Genomic DNA, 26688 nt, shown 5'->3' on the forward strand with positions numbered 1-26688 from the left:
ATCCATTTCAAAAGCTTTCTGCTAAACAAGATTATAATTTTATTCAAGCATTCATTTGTGTTTTCTTAAGCAATTTTAATTTAGGAACAAATAAATAGTAGTGACATAAAATAAACAAATAAATAGTAGTGACATAAAATAACCATACTGGATCAGCTCTGCAAATGATGCAAATGGAGTTGTGCCAGATTATGCTATTTAAAAATCTCACCCAATATTTAAATTACTGTCCTGTAAATCTACTTCCTTCTAAAGTCCACTGCATAAACTTTCTTCCCTCCCCCACGTCATCTGTTGAATATCTTCCTTTTCCCCTATTTTCCACTCATTTTCATAAAGTGTTGTTTTATCCATGCTGGCTGATGGTTTACGACCAGATCTGTCACCATTGTGTCAGCCTGTGACAGTTCATTAGCACATTTGCTGGCAATAATCCAAGTTAATGTATATTTGTTTAAAATATCAAAAATAATTTTATTATGAGAAAAATGCAAACTCATTTTCCAATGATTAAGTTAGACAGAAAGCAAATGTCCTATACAGCAAGTTGCAGTTTATATTTTTTGCTGTAGACTTCTAAACAGCATCTGAAAACTTAATGCAATTACACCCGTTACCCAGATGTGATCTTTAAAACATCGTGGGTTTTGGTTTTTGAACTTTTTACAAATTTTTTAGCAGTTCTTATTCAGTGGTACTTCTCATAGCTGTTACGCTGGCACAGTGCCTCCATCTCTTCATTAGTTATTCAGCTCATGGAGCTTAATTGGACAAGGCTAGAGTGAATTTGACAAACATCACAGCAGCAGAAAAAGCAATCACTCTTTCAAGATGAAAATTTGTTTGATGTCTTACTGTGTAACTCATTTACTCTCCTTGGGCATCATGTGACCTGAATGTTAATCAGCCATTGATTGGCTTCTCTCCCTGGACAGTCACGTGGCAAGAATATTAATGGGCTGGGACTGGTAGCAGCACTGGTAGGCAACCTTTGGATTGGCTGCCAGGTTAAGATAGGGAGATAAGTGGGTGCTTGATGAACACTTGACAGAACTTCACAGAAAATTAAGGCCCTAAAATAGCATGAGAAAGTCTTGTCAAATCAAGCATGATTATCACTGAATGCTTAAGGAATTCATCATCTGCATGAAATTGATACACTTCAGCACCAGCAGACCCTGCAGTCAGCAGGGACTCATCAGACTTTTATTTATATGTGTTCACCAAATCATATTAATTCTGAGAGCTAAAACATGCTAAGGATGAAGGTTATTTTCTGTTCAATCTAATTTATCTATGACAATAATCATCACTAATAATACGTCAAATTAGACTGCAGTCATTTTATGCATGCTTGCTGATTTGGAAAATAGTACTAAACCATGCCATAGTAATCAACAATTGGTAAAGGTGTGCAGGGCCTGAAGTCATCAGCTTATCTACGTGGAAACTTATATTTTATAAAATGTATATATAGATACGTAGTCTTACTTAATTCTGAATATAAATTATAATCTGTAAGAAGCAGATGTAAATTTTTTTATTAGGACTAATAAAAATTGAAGAAAGTGTGTCCTTTCTCCAAATTATTTTAGGCCAAATTCGCCTTTAGAAATGGAAAGGAGTTATACAATGGCTTCATAAAAAACAACAACTGATCCTTTGTTCTTTGTATTTTCCTTTTTGTTTCTTCTGTGGGTTAACTTTCTCCTAATTTACCAACAACTTCCAGCTTTTAGTACAGATTTAGCAAGGTTCTTTAAGTACTTATGCACAAGTCTGTTCACTGCACAAGCCTTAACAGCAACTGTAGTACTGTAATTGCATGTATTATAACAATGCAACAATTCTGTAACAATGTTACAATTCTGTAACATCTGCCAGTGTTATTAATTTAATATATTCAGATCTCAGTGTGATGTTGGTGGGTGGTTTTATTTTTTATTGTTGTTGTTTTGGGGGTTTGTTCTCTTTTTTATTTTAGATGAAAGAAAGATCAGAAATTGTGCAGATTAATGCTCCCAGAATCCTGTATTCTTAGAAAATCATTAAAGCAAAAACTGCTTCTGCTGAAACACTCTTAATAGGAATTCTTTTTTTTTTCACAGTAGGTATTTCGTGGTACTGATTAATAATACTTTTACAGTCTTTTGATTTATAAAGTATTACTGTATTACAAAATACTTGGTTTTAAACTGTCTCATTGGTAATGAAGTTTTAAGGGAGCTTTTATATCCCTTTTATATCCCTTTTGGCTGGTTTGGCTACAAGAATTTGCACATACACACACAAAATCATGCTTGGGCTTACAGAATTACATTTTAAAAGTAAGAGGAAAATAATCTGTTGTTTCTTATTTTCTCTACTCTAATCTCTTGTGATCCTGGTACTGCTTCTCTCTTTGGAGGCCCTCTTTATTGATTAAATGAATCTGCTTGAAAGGCTGGTTCCCAGGCTCTTTGATCTAATCCGATCTGATCTTATCCGATCGCTTCAGCAGGACATTGGGGAATTAACAATAAGCAGCTTTACCACAAGTGTTTAATAACTCAACACAATCTCCTTATGGCTCCGAGCTGCTCATGTTCTCATCCAGTCAACAGCTCACGGTGTAACAGATTGGACATCCCTCTGAACCTGAGGAATTTTCATGCACTGTGAAACTAATCACTTCAAGTTCCTTCATAAATCACACAAAGCAGATTTCAGCATCTTAACAAATTTGAAGAAAAAAAAAAAAGGATGTGGGGCAGAATTCATCCACTGAGCTAAAGACCAGGAAAGGGAATGTGGAGGGGAGGAGGTATAATCTAAATTCTGTCATCTTATTTAATGTGTTTCTCATCTGCTTAACTTTCACAAGCATAAAATAATTCAGACAGACTAAAGCTTTACAACCCTTCAAGCCCTCACTGGCCTTATTTTTTAACCCTGTATGATAGAAAACATGTGGTTTCTACAGCAGCTGTTTTATTTTTGTCCCTGTAACAACCCTTGTGTTTGCTGCAGCATGCAATTAGGCAGGTAAGGTGATGTGGAGAGGCAAGGTTCTTTTACTTCCCATTGTAGATACATAGTAACAGTGAATGGGAAAGCAGAAGGGATACTTTGATCAAGGTTATTTTCTTAGAATTTGAGAGCAGCATCTTCAGAATACATCTAGTGTGAGATTTGTTTAATCCTTGGACCTTTCCATGTCACAGCCTTCCAGAGAAATTGAGTTTTATTTCCACTTTCCAAGCATCAGAAGAAGAATCAAAGCTGTTGACATTTAGAGTCTGTCTGACTATCATCTCCAAACAACCAGACAGATATCTGAGACTGTGTAGGAGGTAAGGAAAGAAAAGTGGTGATTCAACAGAGAACATCACCCTTGAGGAAAAGTTCACTAAATGTAAGAGATGGCAGACAGGCTGTTTAGACCCATGAGGAAGGCATTAAAAAAAGTGGAAGTTTTACTGTATCTCCAGCTCATGTGGTCAGTGCCCTTGGGATTCAAAGGAACTAGTTTAAAATTTATCCAACATCCCAAAATTAAATTCACTAAGTCTTTTTACACAGTTGCAAAGACTCCTACAGAGTCAACAAATAGTGCTAATAATGAAAATGTCCATATCAACATACATTAATCTGAAAGATTTGTGAACCTGCTTTTAACAAAGTTTTGTTAGTTTTAAGGACACATGAAAGATGTTTATTGGTTCTGTTACTGACATATTTATCAAGTTAAGAAGCCTGGTTTTGTCAAATATGTTCTACATAACAACAATTCTATATCTAGCTACTAATACAGCTCTTGCTTTGGAAAGCAGTTATCTACTGTCAGAAAGTTCCTTACATTATGGTGGAGCTTGTAACTGAGAATGAATGCCGAGCCAAGGTATCTCAGCTTGCTCAGATCTTAGATCAATGGGAACTTCTAAAATTATTGAAGCTACAGTTCATTTTCAAATAAATCTTTGAAATTCAATGTTTAAATTCAAATACAGTTATGAAATTCAAATATAATTCAGTGATTCTCTCACTACTCCCTCATAATGAAAATATCTCCATAAAGGATTTAAGGTGAATAACAAATTCTTTGATCTATAGTTCAGTCAAGGGGCATTAAAAAAGCCTTAAAGGTTAACTAGAAGAATATGTATGTATTGTTGAAGCCACGTGAATCTTTAAACTGACATAAAAAAATGGCCATATTGCCTAAAAATGGAGTCAGCTTCTGTGTATAGGTTTGCTTTCCATTTACAATGTTTTTTGTCTAGTTCATATCATGGGCCACCATGAAAAAGACCTTTAACTGCTCTTTCTAGCTCAGTAGCAGTCACCAGCCACCACAGACTTATTTATTCTGTATTTACTTGACTTTGATATTAACCAGTGATGATGGCAAAGCTATGGAAAACTTTGCTGAGAGTTATGATATGTTGATCATTTGAAAACTAACCACAGAAACTAAAAAATATTATGTGCTCATCATGGATGATTACTGGAAACCAGTCCAAGGAAGAAATAAAACACAACATACCATCTTAATACAGATGGAGATATTTTCTTAGCAGTGAAGAAATATTGCTAGAATTTATATACTAGAAGCTCCAACAGGGGGATTAATTCTGTTGCTATTGTGCTTGGAGTTCACTGGGATTTAACATTGATTTATAGTATTTACACCTAAACATTTTCCAGAATTGTTCTGTTTGGAGACTGAATTTTTCAAAAGTCAGTGAATTAACAGGGCTGACTTGCGTATGTGGGCATTTGGAAAAAAAAAAAAAAATCACTATTCCTCCTCATCCAAATAACCACAAAAAAAAACCCCACTAGGCTTGGAAAATAATTCTGGAAAATATTGTTGTATGACTGACAGTTTTGGGCTTTCATGACACTGGCTAAGAATTTTCCAACAAAACATTTTTTTCAGACCACTTATTTGATTAAGGCTTTGCTGTGTCACAGGAGACACAATAGTTCATTTTTATGGACTTTTGATGAAATACAATCAGCATTCCTTTGGAAAGCTATTTCTTCTGCATTCTCACCTGTTGTACTACTTTAAAGGCTAAAACCTAATGCATTTCAGTAACATACCTGTTATATAATTTTCCCCTAAGGCACTGGACTGTGGATCTAGACAGCTTGATTTGTGAACCTCATAGTATTGTGAAACCAGAGTCTGGAAGCCTGAGGAAACCCAGCAACTCAGCAGGAAGCTTGGAGATCTCAACAATGAGGGCTTGAACTTTTGTCCACATGACTTCCATGCTTCCTCATGGAGCCAAACGCCAAACCTCTTCTGCTTTCATGTTTTCTACACAGACTATTTTGATTAATTCAGAACTAGTATAATTTTTATGGGTGAGTTTCCTATCCATGTTGGGTTTGGATTTGTTGTTTTGTTTTTTTTTTAACATCCAGTTAGCATTCAAAAAAAAAATTGAACTCTGGTTAGTAGTTGTTTTGGGGTTTAGTTTCAGTTTTTAAAAGTTTTCCAGCAAAATAGGAATGATGATTTTTTTGGCACTATGCTTGTAACTGTTGGATCCAGCATGACTGCATAGTTATGTCATTTTGATGCCTTTCAGAATCATAGCTCTCCAATCTTGTTTGGTATTCCCATGCAGGATAATAATGGGAATGGATGCTTGCCTATAGCTGGTTTCCCTCTTGGCTTATTAAAAATGCAATGAAGAAAGATTCAGAATTCTGCCCTCATTTGAGGGCCAAATGTTACTCAGAGCCTTACACTTTGAAACTACAGCAAGGCTAAAGACATCAGTCTCTGGGAAAATCTGTCCTATAAAGCAAGCTGCACTGGTGCCCTTAGCTGCACAGGCTGACATAAAAATAACAAACACACTGCTCCTGTGAAGCTGGTTTATCAGAGAGTGTGGAGACAGGCTAAAGGTTTAGATGTTTATATTCATCATGCTCATTGCTCAGTCTATCTGTATCGAAAAGATATCTTCCAGTATAAAGACCATGATTGACAGCCAGTATCTCTGGAACTTTAAAGTCTATTAGTCATTATAGAAATGCTTTTTGTATGAAATAGTGGGAGAATGTGAAAGTAAATTAAAGGTCTTAACAATTTTTACCATTTTCTACTCCTGCTTCCAAGACTAAGTGCTTTGCTTGCACTAACACAACACATGTTTATATGGGTACAATAAGAATAAATAGAACTCTAACAAAAAAAAAAATACTGTATTTTGTATATAAGATGAAGGGTAAGAGCAAACCACATATGGAAGATATTAGTCATGGTTGTTTAATGACCAGCTGAAGGTAACTCACATATCTAAGGAAGAGAGAGGGATAAGAACTAAGTTCAGAAGTTTTAGGTCATTTATCCAGCTGTACTGCCTTTACCTGGAAGCTACATTTCTGCCCTTAGCCTACGTCTGCACACCAGTGTATTGCAATGGGTAGGGCAAATCATATTTCATAGAAGTCTAATAATGAAGAAGGTAATGAACATGCTTTCTTAATGATACATTGATTGGGTGATCCTGCAAAGTCTGAAGCAATGGTGTGCTTTTATCCATTGTTTTAGATTTAAAAATACAGCACCAGCATTGTAAGAAATCCCCTCCTTTCAAGGTCACAAAATAGTTTTGAAGTGCACACAGCATAATTATGCAATGAGAAACTAAAACCTAAATTCAAGGCAAACACCTCTGTTTATATCAGAAATGGTAGTGAATTGTACTCAGGACTTAAAGCTGAACAATTGAGAAAACCATGAACTACGACACTGCTTTTCAAATATTTTTCTTCAGGTCACCCTTGAACATCCAGAGTACTATTGTTAAATTGTTAGGTTATATTTTCTCCTTTATAACAATAAATATATATAGTTATATATATAACTATATATAAATATAACTATATTAAACTTACTGAGGTAAATGAGCTCCAGTGTTCTGAATCATGGAACCTACCTGATCAGTAAGCCTCAAGTTCTTTAATGTTTGTGAGGACAGGAATCATGGTGTTTACTAACATCTGTGCAGTTATCTAAGCCAGTTGCCTGGGAGCTGCAGGCCAGATCTTTTTAAAGGTGTCAAGATGCCTAAAAATATGGTAGAAATAAAGTCAATATACAGGGATCCTGCAGTCTTTGAAAATGAAATAGTGAGAGGATTACTTTCTCCATATAAGCATGACTACATATAAGCCATTTTTGGGGGCTTTCCTGATTGTCAGCACAGAAAGAGAAATCTCTCACCCTGATTTGAAATGAATCACATGAATCATGTTCCAGAACTTCCAGCTTCTCTTCGTTGACCCTCAGAGGTTCCTAGCTGAGACAAAGATGTTCTTGCTGTAAGCTATCTAGGTGAACTGTATCTCACCTTTCATGCCTGTTTGCATCTCCCAGTGTAATAGAAAATCTACAGATCATACCATCAGGTTTACTGATTCTTAAATTCTGACTCTTCATGTCCTTCACAAAAACTGTTGCTCCCTTCCAGCTTCCCCAGTTAGATTACTATCGCAGTCATTACAGTGATATTCAAGATTTTAAAATTATTAGACCAACATGTAAACACATTTTTGACACCAAATATTGCAAAAAGCATTCTTTCCTAGCAGGCTGAAGCCATTCATATGTAAAAGAGCATACTGCTGCTAAAAATAAAATTTTCCAAGTGAAAGACAAAAAACTGGAAAAGAAGCCTACAAAATACAAATGCATCATGTTTTGTCTGGTTTGAAATATCGCCAGACTACACCATTAAATGGGGATTTTGTTGCACAAAGTCTGTAGAATTCAACCACAAAGCCACTACACCAAGAACATTGTGCCAAAAAAAACATATCAAGACTAGTTATAGTCAATAAAATCTCTAAATCAAATGAATGTTCTTCATGCTTGGAACACTTCCTGATGTCAGTGAAAATACATATGAGTTTGCTTAGATATGGGGAAGTCTTTTGGAGTCAGCCTATTAATAAAAAAAATAATAATTCCAAATTTAAGATAGGAAAAAAAGAAGGCCAGGAAATTCTTTATCCAGCTTAGTAGATTTCTAGTGGGTAAATTTACATCAGCCAAAGTACTCATGGGATTAAGTGTTACTGTATTTGGGCCAAGAATCTCTTTTGTTTCTCATGAAACTTGGATGCAGGGATGTAGGAAGTTTGAGCAGTGCAACTGAATAGTTTGTATGAATATATATATATATATATATATATATATATATATATACATACATATAGATATGTGTGTAAGGTTTGGGGAGAAGCCATACAGGCTCAGACTTGAGAAAGGAGGTAACATTCATGTGCCATGACCTATAACAGAAGTACATTGTGTGTTTTTAAAAAAACAAGCATTTGTTATTTCTCCAATAAAAACACATGCCGCTGAGAGTGAAAGAAAACTATTATAGGTATAACACTGTGCTGGGCTCACCATGGCCAACAGCTAGGCACCCACAGTGTTTCTTGCTCCCTTTTGCCCTGCTCAGCAGGACTGGGGAGACAACAGGAAGAAAACTCATGAGTGGAGAAAAAGTTTAGTAAATGAAAGGAAGATAAAAAATTAGTGATGCAAACGTAATCAATCACCTCTCACAAGCAGACTGATGCTTAGCCAGTCTTTGAAGAACAGCCACCCTGGAAAACATAAAACTCCCAAACACTTTTCTTCTGTTGCACCAGCTTTACTGCTAAGCATTCCATTGCATGGTATGGAATTTCCCTTTGGTCAGTCTGGGTCAGATGTTCTGACTGTGTCCTTTCCAATTTCTTGCTTGGCTTCAACCTACTCACTGTGGGGTTAGAATGTGAAAAAGAGAAAGCCTTGACACTGCGCAAGGACTACTTGGAAATACATAGACCACTGGTGTATTATCAGCACTGTTCCAGTCACAAATCCAAAATACAGCATGATATTGTCTGATAACAAGAAAGTTAACTCCATCCCAGCTAGACCCAGTATAAACACTGAAACTGTTAGGTAGCAGAATGTGTAGTGCATTCAAATAATTTCTCTCTATTATAATACTATCTAGTGGCATTTCTTTTATCAGCAATCATGACTATGTGCTACACAATATGCTTCACTCAAAAGGACTCTCATTTCTTTGGTGCGTTCCAGTTTCTCTACAGCTTCAATCCTCAAAAAAACTTATTCAAAATACTGCTTTACAATACATAATCCTTTATCAATCTGGTTCAAGGATTTCTGCCAGTTACCTAAACCATAATGAATAAAAGAATGTATTACGTTGTGCTGTATGTCTTTCCTTGGTCTGCTTCAGAAACACATTAAGACAGTAACATTGTTCTCATTTGGAGAGGACACACCTCATTATTCACCTTCTTGTAAAACTCATATTCTTAGCAGTCAGATAGGTCAACTTCCTACCTAAGCAAGGTGATAAAATGGTTAACAGATTTGTTGAAAGTGGCTGGTAACAAAGAGTCTATGCTTAATGTAATCCTTTTCAGAAAGCTATTTGCTGTTCTAGCCACAGTAATCAAGGTTGTCATGTCAAATTAGGTTCTTGATTATCTTTGCATAGTTTTATGCATCATCACAGGTTAAATAACAAATGGATGGTAAAATAGCTTTGTTAAACAAAATGAATTTTGTTGGATATTTCATGCTTCTCTCCTCACCCCCAACCTAACACACATGCTGTCTTTTTCTATACTGACTCAACTATTTAAAAATCAGACTTTGTGGGTGATTACATTTTCAGTTGGGGAAAGAAATAATTAAAGACTGACTGTCATTATGCTTGATTCTGTAGCCAGCCTTTTTAGAATTCTTCTCATGAGAGTATTCTTACTGAAACCAATGAGCTTTCATAGGCAAGTATTTGAAAGACCAGGCTTTAGTAGGTCAATAGCGTTTACACATACAGTAAAAAGATCTATTAGCAATACTTAGAAATCTTCAAAGACCTAGCAGCCAAAACACACTTATTTTTACAAGCATCTATGGAATAAAGACTACTAACCTATTTCATGGAGGAAATTACTGACAAGCAGGAAGATCAAGCTGCTTTATTCAAGCTCAATTTAATGGTTTGGCAGTGAATTTTTTACCACCCTCAGCCAGATTATGAGGACAAAGGGCTGGCATAGCATTCTTGTGTATGAAAACATGAAGAAATGTAGTCGTCAATTTGAGGAATATCTCTTATGTCGTTCTTAAGAAAAGTGATGAAAATTTTTCTGGAGAACAGTAGAATTCCTGCATGGTTTCTGCTGGGAACAAAATTCCCACAAGAATTTGAAAGTTTTGTCTTTTTTTGCTTTAATTTTGGAATGAAACATAGAAATAATTTAAAAGTTTGATCTGCTAACACTGTCAAGTTGCACTCTATTTCTCTGGTTTCTCAGATTCAAAATAAAAATGATACAGTGAGGAGGAAAAATCCTCTATTTTAATGAAAATCCAATTTTGTTCTTCAGAGACATGCAATGGCAATTTCACCAATGGCACAATGAAAGCTGCTGTATTTTACCTGCATCTGCTTGCAACAAATGATTTTCTGTGAGCTTAATTATAAAAGTTCTCCAGAGTTTAGCAAAATTCACAGAGTTGTTAGCATATCTTATTGTATCTGCAAAACCCATTTAAAAAAAATGTTTTCTTGCAAGCCCAGTTTCTGGGATTCATGAACCTGGTCATACACATAGTTTGCAGAGGACACACAGAACCTTCATGTAAACTAATGCAGCATATTTTAAAAAGACTTTCAAAGAATTTGAAATTAATTTGAAAAAAAACTCTGTATACATATGATGCACAGTTAAATAATGAAGTAAAACAGATAACTCTTCATGCAACATTCATTAAAAAAACTGATGGACATAACTGGCTTGAATGTCTCTGTTTCCAGAACATTAAAAGCCACATCTTCTGTAGCTAGTTACTAATTCTATAAACAAGACTATATTTCAGACTGTTCACGTCAAATGTTTGTTTGCTTTAATCCATGGAAAATATTGTAGCTGAGGTTAAGGATTTATTTTTCAGTTACCATTTTGAGGAAGAAAGCAACAAGAATTAATGTTTTCCCTATGACCTTGAATGTATATTCTGGCATCTTAAGCTTGGCCTTGACTCTACTCACATTCTACCAAAAGGAAGGAAAAAAAAAAGTCTGGAAAAGTTATTTGATTTTATTAGCTGCTTCTTAAAAAACAGGAGAGTTAAAGTACTATTGGCAATAAATTAATTTTTCCTGAAGTATATACATTCATTTAGTGGATCTCACGTCATCCTAAACAACTAGAAAACTAGCAGAAACACCTGGACTTGTTGTTATCTCCCTTTTGTAGGAGGTGGAATAATTCAAATGACTTCCATTAGGAAGAATTGCTCTCACATTTTCCTGCAAACTTCCACTGCTCTGTATGAGGTAGTATTGAGATCTAATTCATCATCTGATCATAATTTCACCACCTCTTGGCACTATATTCTAAATTTTAAATGACTGTGATATTTCTTTTGATTTATGAGTGAAGGCAATTATGTGTAATCAGCCCTCTAAGGAATCCATAGATATTGCAGTGGTTTAAAACCCAGTTCTTGTCCCATTATTCCAATGCAATAACTTCCCTACTGTTACTTTAAACATTATAAAGAATTTCACTTCTTGGAAACTTATGCAATTTTGTGGCTTAATATTCCATATGTAAATATAGGCTAATTGAAATTGCCAACTAATAAATGTTCCTAATATCATATTCATATACTGAGGATACTTCATACAAATATTTGGTTGCATATGAGACATCTGAATTAAATTTTGCTTTGAATTAAATAAAACATTAAGGTGCTTTCTTTTTATTTCATTGGCTTAAAAAGTCATACTAGACATTGGAAAAGTGAATGAATTTGCACAGCAAGATTAAGGCAACTAAGAATATCAAAGCATGTATAATCATATTGTTCTTCTTCAGTCTTATTTACAATTCATACTGTAAAAAAAAACAACTCTGGATAACAAACTGCAATAGTTGGTAGTTAGAGGCAGAACAGAATCATGTTATAACAGATTCATGTTTTTTTCCTTTCAATATTCCTAAAAATGTCTCTATTTCAGTGTGTATTTGTTGTGTTGAAAGTTATGTCCTCAGCTTGCTCACAGTATATTACTGCTTATAGCTTCTAAAAGGCCGCAGGTGTGATATGGGGCTAGTAAATTTTCTAGTCAAAATAATGATTATTTTAAAAAAGGACAATAACCTTGTAAAAATGCAAGCCCACTGCACTCTTTTGTATACTGTATGCTTTGTAAGAAACACAACTGCACGGCAACCGCCAGGTATCTTCAACACTAAGCTAAAAAAGCCACTAATACCCAATCCACTAAATGTGAACCAACACTTTAGGCAGCCTTTTTGCCATTGCCTGCAGGCTGCGTCATGGGTAACTACCTGTGCTCCTCTTCGCACCGATGGTCTCAGGTGAGAGAGCTCAGGTAGACTTTCCACAAAAGTACTAGCTGAAATATCTAGGCTAATAGCGCATTAACCAGACTGCTGAAATGGTGAATTGGGAAGGAGGAGGGGAGATAAAGTGTAGTAGTATTTGTGTCACTAGGATGCTAACTCTAAAACAGAATGACAGCTGTAATGTACCTTTATGTATTGTTCCCCTACTGTTCCTAACATCATGCTAATATATAAAAGAGTGATGGACTTTGTACTGTATTCCTGTAATTACAAAAGTCTGAAAATTACCTGACCTTGAGATTACACAGACATCTGTGAATATATTGCTCCTGGTTTTATAAAAACTCTTACTGTCCTCTGAATGGGTCGCAGTATTTGATGGATAGGTACTTTGGGGAAACAGCCTTTGGCACCTGCACTGCGAGGTGCAACACAGCTGTCTGTGAGTTTGGAATAGCACAATGTTTCTTCTGGCCATATACCCACCAGTGTTTCCTGTTCATAGCCATCAACAAGGTGGTGAAGGTGTATGTGATTTCTCTCTTCGCTGAGACACTTTTCATGGCTAAATTTGCTAAATTGGAAATGTCACTTGCTTTAAGGCCACAGAGAAAATTAACCTTACATCTGCACATACATGAGGGTTGTGTCTGCATACAAAAACCTTTTACACATCTGTCTTCCCAAATAGCCTGACTTTTTTCTTAATGCACATGGCTTTGAGATGTCAGCAAACTGCCAAAAGCTGAAGACTTGGCCAGGGTAACTTTGGTTAGCAAATTGGTCAGCATGTGTTTCCAATATGTATGCTATTGGCTTAATTAGGTTTAATTAACAAGTGTTTATGTCTGTTGTAGGGGACAATGGCTATCTAGTGAAGTCTTATTTATTTGCAACATATGGCATTCTGGTGTATGATTGCCAGAATACAATGAAGCATTTAAAAGAACTTGTTTAGCTCAGACTTTGGAATACTAAACCTGTTTTTCATGTGCGTGTGTATAGTCTAGGATATGCCTCTGACCTCATATCTTTGGAAGTGGACCTAGTGATCCTTTCACCTTATGACCTAAGGGGATGGGAAGTGGGAAGAAACTGTCATAGTATTAAAAAATTAAGCAAAAACTTGCATATAAAACAAATGTGACAGAAAGCATAACTAATAGTATTATTTTCTTTTAAATTTACTGAAATTCCTCCTCTATAACTTGATAGAGTTATGTATGTCCTAGACTTTACAGTGATACCCAAAGAAGTAGGATTTCCATTTCAAATGACCCTGAAGTTTAGCATTAGTTTTAAGTAACTTGTAAAGTAGGTCACAATTAGAATCACAGACTTTATACAACCACAGATCATAGAATCATAGAATCGTAGAATCGTTAGGGTTGGAAAGGACCTTAAGATCATCTAGTTCCAAACCCCCTGCCATGGGCAGGGACACCTTACGCTAAACCATATCACCCAAGGCCTCGTCCAACCTGGCCTTGAACACTGCCAGGGATGGAGCATTCACAACCTCCCTGGGCAACCCATTCCAGTGCCTCACCACCCTAACAGGAAAGAATTTCCTTCTTATATCCAACCTAAACTTCCCTGTTTAAGTTTTAACCTGTTACCCCTTGTTCTATCACTACAGTCCCTAATGAAGAGTCCCTCCCCAGCATACCTATAGGCCCCCTTCAGATATTAGAAGGCTGCTATGAGGTCTCCATGCAGCCTTCTCTAGTTAAAAGATTTGCCTCTAAAATTTATCTAAGTAAAAAAAAAAAAAAAAAAAAAATAGCCACATACCACAGAGTAACAGAAGCTGGTCTAAGCAAACACAGATTTTGTAATACAATGCTTTTTAAAGGGATTGGCCAGTAAAAGCACCAAATGCAGCACAATAGTTTGCCATTAATCTTCTGATCCAGGGTCAATGCTGACTGCATTTGTGTCTGGATTTTAGCTAGAAGCTTGTTGGCAGTTTAACTGCCTCAGAATAAAAATCTTTATTATTTCATAGAATCATCTTGAATTTTGCTGGAAACAGTGGGCGTGTTAGCCTTCATCAAAGCTCTCTTTCTTTCTTCTTTTTTTTTTTTTTTAATTACAACTTTGAATTCTTGCACTTGGGCCTGTACTTGCAAACCAGCAATGGAAAAAGAGTCACACCAGTTCCGGCACCCCTGTGGCATAAAGTGGAATGCAAACTGAATTTACAGGCTTCTGAGGAGGTTTCCTTATAACTGGAAATTTCCAGGGGCAATATTTCATTCTGGCTCAGTCTTCTCACCATAAGCCACACCCCTTATATTACTGAGAGGACTCTACACCATGCCCTTCCCCATCCCTCAGAAAAAAAGAGATAAATCTTTTGTCTGTAGGCAGCTCCCACAGCTCTTCTCTCCCTGGCTCTCTCCCTGAAGTATGTAGTCTGTCTCTGTGGCTCTCAGCACAGGCAGATTTTTGCATGCAGTCCATAGAGTCAGGACCTTTTCCCACTAATGCACTACACAGCTAAATTTACTTGCCTTCCTTTTCACAAACTTCTGCAAGCTTCAGCTTGGCCACAGCGTAGATGACGGGCCAGCATCTTTCTCTCTTAAACATTAAGACTGTTTCTGTAAGGCCATGTTGGCAGTTCTGCACCTCAGCAGAAGCTATCATACTTCTGAGAGTACTCTTAAGAGGCTTAGAGGGAATCTGATCACATCCTCATGCGCACACCCAAGTTTGAAAAACTACAGTTAAAACCTTTTACAAGATAAAAAGCTTATAGCTTATTTCATGGTGGTGGTGCTTGAAACTCTACCAACAAGGCTATTCTTATCTCTAATTTGAACATGATTTAATGTAATGGTGGTAAATGAAACTTATCTTCAGATTATATTTTATTATTGATTCAGTCTCCTATACATTTTTTTTCCTTGTTTGCCTGCTTGAACAGTCTGCTTTCAGAGTTGGTCTCTGACTTTGCTTCACAAATACAGAAATTTGCAGTTCACCTTTCCTAGAAATAAAGAAAGGGTCTTCTGTAAGTTTTTAAACAGGAAAACCTTTTCCCTTCATTGAGTCAATGTCATTTTACACATTAAAATATGCAAACGGCATAAACACTTGTCGGAATTTAAGAAATTAACTTCTTACAAAGATAGGTTTTTGTTGCAAAAGGAAGGATGAAGATTATTGCTATTTTGCCAGGGTAGCAGTTGGAGTCACTTCTCAGCTGTACTCATACAGTTGCTTATATTTTTTTACTTTCAGATCAATACTGTTGCTCCCATATATTTTCTACTTAGCTATATTGGGCAGCTCCCATATACAAAGAGCAGCCCTTTCCTGTAGAGTTTAACAAAGATACTGGAGTATAAAATAACAACAGGTATGATTAAGTGCTTCAGATAACTAGCAAGTAGCCCTAGATCACAATTACTAAATACAAATTTTTTGGAGGTGGAGAGGAAGTGTTATATTCTTAAATTGCAAGCTCTTTCTTTTCTTTTTTATAGAACATAATGCATAAAAATCCTAGAGGAGGTGAAGCTACTATTGTGGTCTACTTCAAGGTGACTATTATTTTTTTCTGCCCCCTCTTTACATTATTTCTCTACTTTACAGATAATCCCACTAAAGCTAGAGCAGCTATTTAAAAATAATAGCTTCATTCAACACAAAGAAGGGTAACGAAACAGATCCAATATATTTAATTTACCATAGTGTCATGCCACTGCCAAGAGCTATTATCAAATACTGAAAATTATTTACAAATGACAAGTAAGATATATCAATTTTAAGGGACTACATCATTCAGGGGTTTGGCAATAGGACACATACACTTGATTGCTGGTTGAAGTGTGGACAGTCACAGAATCAGAAATTCTATGTGATTACTTCTGTGAAAATATTCTATTGGTATATAATTTATAAAGAGATGTCACAAAATCTCTAAATCATTGAAATTTAGCCAACGCTGGCTAAAAACAGATGGTATTCAAGTTTCTTGTTCTGAGAAAAGACTATAAAGTACTCAGAGTGGGTAAAAGCTCACAAAACTAACTTATAATCTGGGCAATATGCTTTCAAGAACAAAAGGGAGGAGCTCTTTTCCACTAACTGAAGTGCTATTACTTATATGCTGTATTTTGACATAGGACAGAGTTGATTTTAAAACTATCACAGTCCTTCACCGCCTTAAGAGCTCACGATTCACATGAAGTTTAAAACTCAGCACAAATGAAGCCTTAAGACAACCTGATAGGAGCCAGTGACATTACACTTCTCACACCAGCTTTTATTTCAGTATGTACTTCCTTGTTTTAGTAAGTAGACTTGCTACTTGATTGATACGACAGTCATTAAAAAAATAAACACACACATTAATAAAGTTAAAGACTATTTTTTGAAGGAGCGTATTTTTGTTATTACCTTCATTACTGGGCCTCCACAGTTATTATTATTGAAATAGTGGAAGACTTGAGGCACCATCTTGTACCTAGAATGTTAGGCAGGTTTCTTCACAAGGTTTTATCTGGAGGTTTATAACAAAATTCATTTCCTTAGTAACAGTTTATTAGTCATGTGGTAGACAGGAACAGCAGTTTTGTTACAACAGTTCATTTGTTTGGTCTGATGATATGCGAACTAGAAAGGTCCTCTGAGATACATTCTTACCTGTGGAAGGGTAAGAGATATCTTTGGAAAAATGCTGTTGTGGTTATGAAACAGTATTTCACCAGAAAATGCAGAAATACTTTGAGAGGTTTAACTGTAGCTAGGATTTTTATTTCATTGATTCACTCCAAGGAAAGAATAAAAAAGTAGAAAAAATATACTGAAAGTGGAAATTCTGGCTGTCCAGTAAGTCAAGAAACTCCAAGTCAGGTTTCTCACTGTAAGCATGATGATGTCCCTCGTCACTTCTGAAGTTCATGACTATTTTCTTTATCATTGTCTAATATACACATTGAGTGAAGTCTCCTAACTGAATACTTACAAGAAAAAAATGTGTTTTTTCCTACCTTTCAATTTGCTGAACAATTTTTCACACAGGACTTTTAGGTATGCTGGAGCAAAGGCAGAAAAAATGAAAGTATCGTCACACAAGAATAACTTTTAATTTTTCAGGCTGAACCCTTTCCCAGGAGAGAATTTTGGTGACTGGCACTCAACTGAAACAGGGTGCTATGCTGGAAAAAAAAAAGAAGTACTTCCACTCTCTCTCCTCTATTTCTTCAATGCACTAGAGACTCTGCCTTGCCCAACTGTCAAAAGAAAATGCTAATGTCCTGGGCTGTGGAAGGAGGGTGCTTCCTGTAAAACATTTCCCCGCACAGTCCCAAGCTTAAGCAATGGACTGAGATAGAAATTAAGACACCCACCGTTCTGATGTTTCACTACATCTTGGTTCAGGCAGCTCTGTTTTCTATCCAGGCTCTCAAGGGACCTCATCTTTCACATGCGTTGTACCAGTAGCCTGAATGCATGACACAAAACTGTGCATTCACCACGGAGTATGAGGGACAAGTGCTTAAAAACATGGTTTGTCAAAAGTCCTAGATAGCCACATGGACCAGGGCCTCAGCTCATGGCCTAACCATACCCCTGCACACATCAACAAAGAACCAAGCTTCACTAGGAGTAAGGCATCCGTTTTACTTGAAATTGAGGAAAACATAACTAAAAATATCAGAACAATTTTTTAACCCAGCAGGATCTTTAAATCATTCCTTTTCCTACGTTCTTCAAAATCTCTGTAACTGTGGCCTTCATCTTAACACCAAGCACTACATTGCACAGAACCAAGATTAGCCTTGTCATAGTGAAAAATAACCATCTGGCAGTCCTGGTACAATGTAACAGTGTACTACTTTAAAAAGAAACCGCATTTTAATTATGAACAATTAGTCTCATATGTAATACTGTTACTGTCTTCAAAAATAACTTAAATTGTTTTCACATTTCCTAAGAGGATCAATGACATTTTCCTATAAGAAAGTGGGGGGGGGAACAAAACTGGAAGGGTTCATGCAACAAAATTTAAATTTTGTCCCTCTGTTCAAATATCTCCTTGCCTGCAGAAAATCATAAGAAATATCTAGTATCCGCCAGAAATGCAATCCCAGGTGTCAGCTTTCTGCCTCAGAGCAGTATTACCATTTTCCACTCATCTTCTGCACATGTCATGCAGCAAGGCAAGCAGTACTGCTGACATGACCCTGATAGGCTGACATGCAAAAAAGAAATGAAAATTATGATGTTCAGTCTCATGCTCATTGCCTGAATGCCCTTATAATGATACTATTCAGAATGGGTGTACACTATTAAAAGTGTGTGTTTACTCTGTATGTCTTGCATAAGACTACCATCACATTAACGTAAAGTGACTTTTAGAAGTTGCTTTAAGCCTTGAAGAAGCAGAATTAAAATCAAGAAACTACTTCCCTTCTATATGCTGACACAGATCAAAACTAAACAAAAGCAAATCTCCTTAACAGTCTTAAACTAGTTCTTGTAGGCCAAACAATGCAAGAGCATTCATGTGCAGATAAAAAGGAGTGATGAAAAGAATAATTTATGATATTATTCATTAGATAGTGTACTATTCATCAGATGTTTGACTGTACAGGCCTTGAACTTCCGACACAGCATCTGCTACATTAAACAGTGATGTTAAAAAGCAATGACCTTGAGATGGTTGAAGCTTTAGTCTCCATGCAGTAGCTGACCAACTTAGTAAAATTAGCAAAAGGCAAAGTCAGCACAGACTGTCTGCAGAAGCATTTTTGCTATCCTGCTTTTTTTCCACCTAGAAATAATTCCACTCCTCCATAAAGTTTTTCAAAGATAACCTACTAATTGGGTTATACTTACATGTTTTGCCACTGAATTTCATAATATTTGTTCATCTGGACATTAATTGTGTTTTCAGTTCAGTTAAAGGGTTTATCCAGCATTTATTCGTTATGTACATTTCTGAATTGTCCATGACAGCAGGAGGCAGAACTTTGGCATGCATTTGTTTTGTGCAGTTCATAGAAAAACACTTCAGTAGAGCCCACCTTTCCCTCTTCTCTTTCTGCATTGCACCTTTCACAATCACTCAGTTTGCAAAGAAGGTAGATCAGATTTTGTGTATCTGTTAGTAAAACATCTTCAAAGAGGGATGATGTAAAGTAATTTCAGATTGGGAGTCTCTGAGAAAAAAAGTATCCTGTTTTTTCTTTGCGTTGTGTGTATCAGAAAGGGATCACAAACCTCACCTGGAGTCCCTACAGTAAGGAGATGTTGATTTGTTGTGAAAGGCACATAGAGGCGCAATCATATGAGCAGAAATTTTTCAGCATAAAGTGACTATCACCCATGTAAGAGTGCATTCTTCTTTTTTACAGCATTAAACAATTCCTACTTTCAGAAAACAAGAGAAACCAATAGTTCAGGCACATTGCAATACCTAAAAAATATTCAAAACCTCTGTGAATTAAAATATGAATAGTTCCAGTATAAAATAATTTAGCCAATTGCAAACCTATGAAAAATGGCAAATGTGATGGTCTAGTAATTACCTCCAAACAGAAGCCAAAACTGAGTTGCAATATCTAAAGGAAAAGTAATTAAAAGAAAATAATTAGGAAAAAATGTTTAAGGTAAATACAGGGCTCATAAGAATTTTTTTAGTTATTAAATTTGTATTCTAAATTGAATCATCTTCTAGTCTCAAATACTTTCTTTAAGTAAATTGAACTTACTTTAAGGATCAATCAAAACTCAATTGTAATATAGCACAATGAAGTCTCATACTATAAAAGTGATAGAACTGAAAGATGTATGTGGTATTTTTGTTTCTTTAACTATTAAATACAGAATTCTCAAGACAGACAGTTTACTGTTACAATTCATGCAAGCATATTTTTATGATGCGGCACATATGGAAGCAAGGGACCAGAGTCAGTGACCCAAGAAGTCCTTTTCTGCCATATTCACCTACCAACCTTTCAACCTTCCCTTCCCTTCCCTTCCCTTCCCTTCTTGCTCCCTTTGGCTGAGTCTCAGCACAGCTGTTTTAGTGGTGGAGAGCACAGAGAGAGAATGAATGTGCCTTTATTCTTTTGTTCTGGCAGTCTGGTTACTAGCCTGCCAGACAGCCAGACTTCAGGGAAATGTCATTAGCCACCACCTGCTTTTACACACTCTAGAATATATATCTATATTTTTCAGAAGGGTAACATAGATACAAAGAATATAAACAGAGAGGTGTAATAAAAGGCTTCGAGCAGTAAGGAAGTTAATTCACTTTCTATGAAGGTTTTTGTGTTTTGTTGGGTTGTTTTTTTTTTGTTGCTGTTTGTTTTTAAACAGTGTTTACTCATAGAAGTGAATTACTGGAAATGAGAGACAAGTAATTACTTCTTGCAGTGGTAAATATGAATTACTACTTCGTTTCAAAAGGAGTTTCACACCTTTTCTAAAAGCTGAATGCCATGTAAGGTGAAATCCAAGATTGGAAAGATAGAAAAGTTTGTTGCTGATTTTAAGCTCCATGGAGAAGACAAAGAGACAACAGAGCGATGTGTTGGCATCAGACATGCACAATTCAGGAACATTAGTCATGTAAACAAGAGAAACTGAAAGGATTAATAAAATAAATTATACCCTAGTTACCACCACCTGGAAATCTAAAAGAAAATATTCTATTTAAGCGGCACATTACACGTTCCACAAACAAAGGATAGAAGGCGATAGTCTAGCTAATAAAACAAGATTCTTACTCTTTTTAACCAGTTGCTGGTTAAAAATGAATGGAGTCCATGGTCCTGGTTTTGCAGTGGCAAATATCTACGGGCTTGCCTACCGGCAAACATTTCTCTTTCAAGTGAAATATAATCACTTCCCTTGCACTAACCAAGAACTTGGGCCAGAATTTTCAGACACTAAACCTCTGAAGAAGCTATTTTGTAATTTAAACTCACCATGATATGATTTATTGATTATAGAAATCAGTTGAACCAGGCTATCAGAAATTTGTGTTTGTTTTTTTAACAAACTAGCACTGATGCAAGAGGGAATGTGTTAACTTTTATTCATAAAATGTACAATTAAAGTTTAATCTAATCTTTTTCATCTAAAGAGCAATATGTCAATGTTTGAAAACCACCTTAACATGTACCTGTTTTAACCTATTGAAAGCCTCATTCCTCATCACTTACTTAAAACAATTTTTTGGCATTAATTGTGACAGTCATGGGGTTAATCCACATAGGAAAACAGATTTTCTTTCCATGGCGATACCTACAAAAGAAAACACTGAAAGAGATTCCACTGGATGCCTTTTGCAGAGATCTTCTTAATCATTGACTATGAGCAATCAGTATTGAACAGAACATAAATTTTGTTCTCACTCTCTTTCATGTGTTTTAGGAAGTATTTTGTGGAGTATTTTGGCACAATGTGTCCAACATACTTCTGTTTCAAGGAAAGGTGCACCTTAAGCTTCACAGATCAAGGAATCTTAGCCACAAAATGGAAATACTGCTTTTCACCTAGCACTTTCTGGTTGCACTTCTCTTTGAGGCCTGCCCACACAGCCTGTCTTTGGGACTTGCCTGCCCTCTCTGCCAGAGCCCTTCTCAGTCTTCTCAAGGGGGTGCTTCCATCTAACAGTCAGGGTCTGCAGAAGTGGTAGCCAAATGCCCCACCTTGCCCAGTCAGCAACCAAATATATGTGGATTTTAAGAATGCATTTTATTTTACATAGCCCCTTTTCTTGACAGACACCGCTTTGGAATTCCTACAGGGGTCTGCCTCCCAGGGGCTGAGACATGGGAGCATGCTTACTCAAGAGTCCTGCAGATCTGGATATCCTTCACAGAAGCACCCAGATGTTGCTCTAGGTTCTTAGTGGGTGAATATCTTTATAGCGTTTTGATGGTCCTTCCTGGGTATCTCTATGTATTTATTTGTAGCATGCAATAAGCTTGCATGCAATAAACAGCTGACGATTCAAGGGAACATCAATATTTCTTAAGTTTACCAAATTGTTTCAATAAAAAAGTATTTTACTTTAGGACAAGTGGTATTTTTAAATATAAGTTTTAAATTGTACGTGCTTTCAACCCTATAATGTGCAAATCTGCTGATAGGTATAGTGGGAATACGTCATAAAGAAGCAATAACATTACATCACAAGATGCAGAAATTGCATGTCCCTTCTTTCAGGCAACTTGAATGCATCTGAAGTTCTATAACAAACCATAGTTTTTTTATAAATATAACCAAAATAGTTGATTTCTGAAGAACAAGAAAGTAACTCTAAGGTAATAGCAACAATATGCCAGGAAGTGCAGTCAAGCACATTGAATACTGAAAGCTGTGACCATATGTTGATCAATCTACTAATTCCAGTTGAGAACACTATCAAAATGCAGGTGTCAGACATGAGAAAATATAGTTCATGATTGACAGAGAGGTATTTTTTACCATTAGAAAGAGTCTGATTTCCTTCAAGATAGACTAACTTTTTGCTTTTCCTCACTATGCTGGGTTTCAGATGTGAGAATCTAAATGAAGAAGGACACCTGGTAGAGGTTTGAAACAGTGTCTTGGTAGATAAAGAATTGCAGAATTTAAAGATAATTGCCTCTGACTTCTACCACACAACAGCAATACAACCAAAAGGAAAAAAAGTGAGGTATCTTTGTGATCATATCTGACTACACACTCAAAATTCTTCAAGAAGTAGAAGGAAATTGTGGCAGCACAGAAGGAGCTGGATTGGCTCTTATGCAGCTATCAAGTCCAAGTATATGATAATAGCATCTCCATGACATGAGAAGGAAAGCATGGGCACTATTCCTTGAAAAGAAATGCAGACATACTCTGCCTTGAAAAAGCAAGCTTTTCCTATTGCTTTATTATCTACTGGCTATCCTGATGTTCTATGGAAAGGTAAGACAAGGTCCTTGATGGCTGCCATTGTTCCTCTCTTATGTTGGCACATCATCATTTTGTGCTGGTGTCATTCCAGTAGCTTGCATTGATCAATAAAGTAGGGTTACTGTTCCTGTATGTCAGCAGTTATAAATGCCAAATAAAATCAATGTTTTGACTGTTAGTTTTTGTTCAGGTTTTGGGGGTTTTTTGGTTTGTTTTTCGGGGTTCGTTTTTGTTTCGTTTTGCTTTTTTCCACAGTGGAAGCCTGAGTGTGGAAATGATTTTAATATATAACATTAGCATGCATTCATATTTCTTCAGTCTATGAGCATAGACCCATAGACCCATGTATTTTGAAGCAGAAGCTTCACTAGGGTTTGGTCACATGAATCTTTGTTTCTGCCCCTTAGAAGCTCACCTCTGATGACATGAAAGAAAAAATTAAATATGTATTACTTGTTTTTTAGTGTTCCTAACCCTATTCTCCCTTCTTACAAAAATGGTACAATAACCAACTAGGTGAAGCTAAAACCTAGGCACTTTGAAAAATACTCTAAAACAGTTACTAATAAATACTCTAAAAGAAGTAAGTACTTGCTCTTTTAGCCAACATTTTTTATGAATTATAGTTGTCAAAGATACAGCCCTAAATTAAAATTTTATGTCACTTCTCTTTGGTAAAAGAAAGATCTTGATTATGTGATTGCTTCCCTTTAATAACCTTCAACACCCACAGATGTAACTGTAACCCTAGTACTTAATTTCCAAACTACAGACTTCTTTTTAAACTAAAAGGAGAGGTCTTTTAGCTATGAGCTATAGCTGGACCTACAAGTTCTCACTGAACTGAATCCCTGGGCACATAACCAGCCCTATCCTCAGTGACATAAACCTTTCAGTCCTTCAGATAGCTGTGAATAAAAGGCTGGGTATTGACAGGGCCCAACCTACCTGCAACAAAGTGATTAACAATGCCACTTGGCTAAACCCTTTTTTTAAATACCTCTGGCACACAAATATTCAACAGATTGAATCAACAGATAAGTATTTAGTAACATAATAGACTCTTTGATCTAGACTAACAAAACCAAAATTTGGAATTAATTTTTAATACAAGAATGTATTTGACTTTTTTTTTTTTGCTTCACAGAAAAATTTTCACTTCCTTTTAAAGTAAATGGGTTAGACATCAAACCAAACATTTTTTCCAATCTGCAATTACAAGACTCGATGAAACAGGGTTTCATAATTGTGGCTGGTTTTACCCTGAATCCTTGGGGTATTACTTAGCGTGTCAAAAAAACCTCAAACACCTAGTGGTGCTTTTGTGGGACCAAGCCAACACAACTGTATGCATGAAGTAGCACAGGCATCTCTGGATTGGCTCTAGCATTCTTTCGTAAAACAAGAGTATGCCACAGTGGAAGCTGCTGTGTTGACCTAACGAACCACTGACTTGTTCATTTTGTTGCACAGCAGCTGGAGAGCAAAACATAACTTTTGAGCACATCCCACTATAATGCTCTGCTGCCTTGCAAGACACATCTTTTCCCCCTTCTCACCAGTAGACATGCAAATGGGAAATGAGGGAATGGTGTGTGGAACAGAAAAAGTGTCATCTCAGAAAAAGCATCATGTATTCTAAAACCAGTATCTGACAGTTTTAAATTAACAGACGAAATATCACCACTCCATATGAGCGCTAATATGTCATTCTTCACAATACTAAAATGTCAGTCTGGTGCCAAGTATAGCAGACAGTCACTTCGCTCTTGCCTCCCAGATCCAGTGTGAACCATACATAAGTTAGCTACATGTTCTCACAGTTTACCCTTTGTATGCAGATGAAAGGTACATCTATTCTTATTGCCTCCTTTAACCAGACTCAAGGATGAAAGTAACTTCACAGCTTGTTTGCTTCTTATTTATAAATGTAAAATGCTATGTCAGCCTCAATATAATAATCTAAAGAACCAAGTGCATTTATCAGCTAGGATATCCTTTACACCAGTATACAATCAAATACGTTTTATCATTTCTTCTGTTCTGCATACATTGATCACAAATCCCAGTGACTTTCCAACTACACATCATGAAACATCTTTTCATTAACATTGTATTTGCTTATGTGAATATATGAGTATGTATGAGTGTGCATATGCGTATATATGGAGACAGAGAAAGAAAATTGAACAATTCGTTCTCATAGTTTAAAAAGTGAACGTTTTATCCTCTCTGAAGGAAGCATATTGGCCCAGAAAGGGACAGACTGGCTTGAAAGGGAAATGCAATAATAAAACAAAGTAATCTAAAGCACAACTTTGAATCAGTTAATATGCCGGCACTTTTACAGCTGAGTTTGCATTTAATAAAATCAGATTCTTTACTGAAAAGGGAGAAATTTACTTCCTCTCTTTTTTTTTTTTTATAACACTGTGAAGAAAAAAGAACAGAAACTCTTACGCTGCAAGAAGAATGTTTCATAATTTTTAAACTTATGATAAAAACTTAAGGTTTTTTGGACTCTTAATTACAGAATTATCTTAAGGAGCTTTTTTTCTTCTTAAACTCTCAACAGATATTTATGATTTCATTTAAATTATTCTCTAAGTATTGATTTGGTGGTAAAAGCTACATTAGTATGTCTGTTTTCACAGATATACACATTTGAAAACAGATGATCTAAATTAAAGTGTATTCCTTCAGCAGGCTGTTTGCATTTATCAACATCATTCCAATCTTCCAGTGTGTTTTAACACTTTCTCAGGTGCCAGTTGCAGTTTGCCATTTATACTGATGAATAGAAGGTATAAAATGGTGAAAGCAGAAGACAACAGCATTCCCTGGCATCTGATACTTTAACAGGGACATTTTTAAGCATTCTGTATTCATTCCCATGGAACAGGGATGGGGGGGCGAAGAAGTGAGGTTATTTTGGTTTGACTTTCAATTAGTCATAGCACAAACTGCAAGTTTTACACCTCTGGATCGGGTTCTCTCGTCCCAACCCTTCTGGTTCACTGAATGACCTGCCTGGAAACTGAACAGATTAATTGCTACCTCATACTGTTGTATATGTATACTCGTCTTCGTACATGTATGTAAACTACCAATATATATGTATTCATGCATAAATAACTTCCTGATTTACTGAAAAACATATCTTCTTTTTTTTTTTTTTAGATCAATCAGGAAACACATTATACCCTGTATCACGCAAGCTTTTGTAATATATCCATCATTTAGTATATACCACACTGAGTGTCCTAAACAGTGCCTGTGTGTCTCCCTTTCTTCTTAGCTGATGTGAGAAAAAGACGGGATATTCATAAATTTTTGCTATTTTTTATGTGT

The sequence above is a fragment of the Pezoporus wallicus genome, unplaced genomic scaffold (genome assembly GCF_028554395.1).
Source record: "Pezoporus wallicus isolate ANWC-B61680 ecotype Strahan unplaced genomic scaffold, APGP_CSIRO_Pwel_v1 contig_2776, whole genome shotgun sequence".
Taxonomy (NCBI): Eukaryota; Metazoa; Chordata; class Aves; order Psittaciformes; family Psittacidae; genus Pezoporus; species Pezoporus wallicus.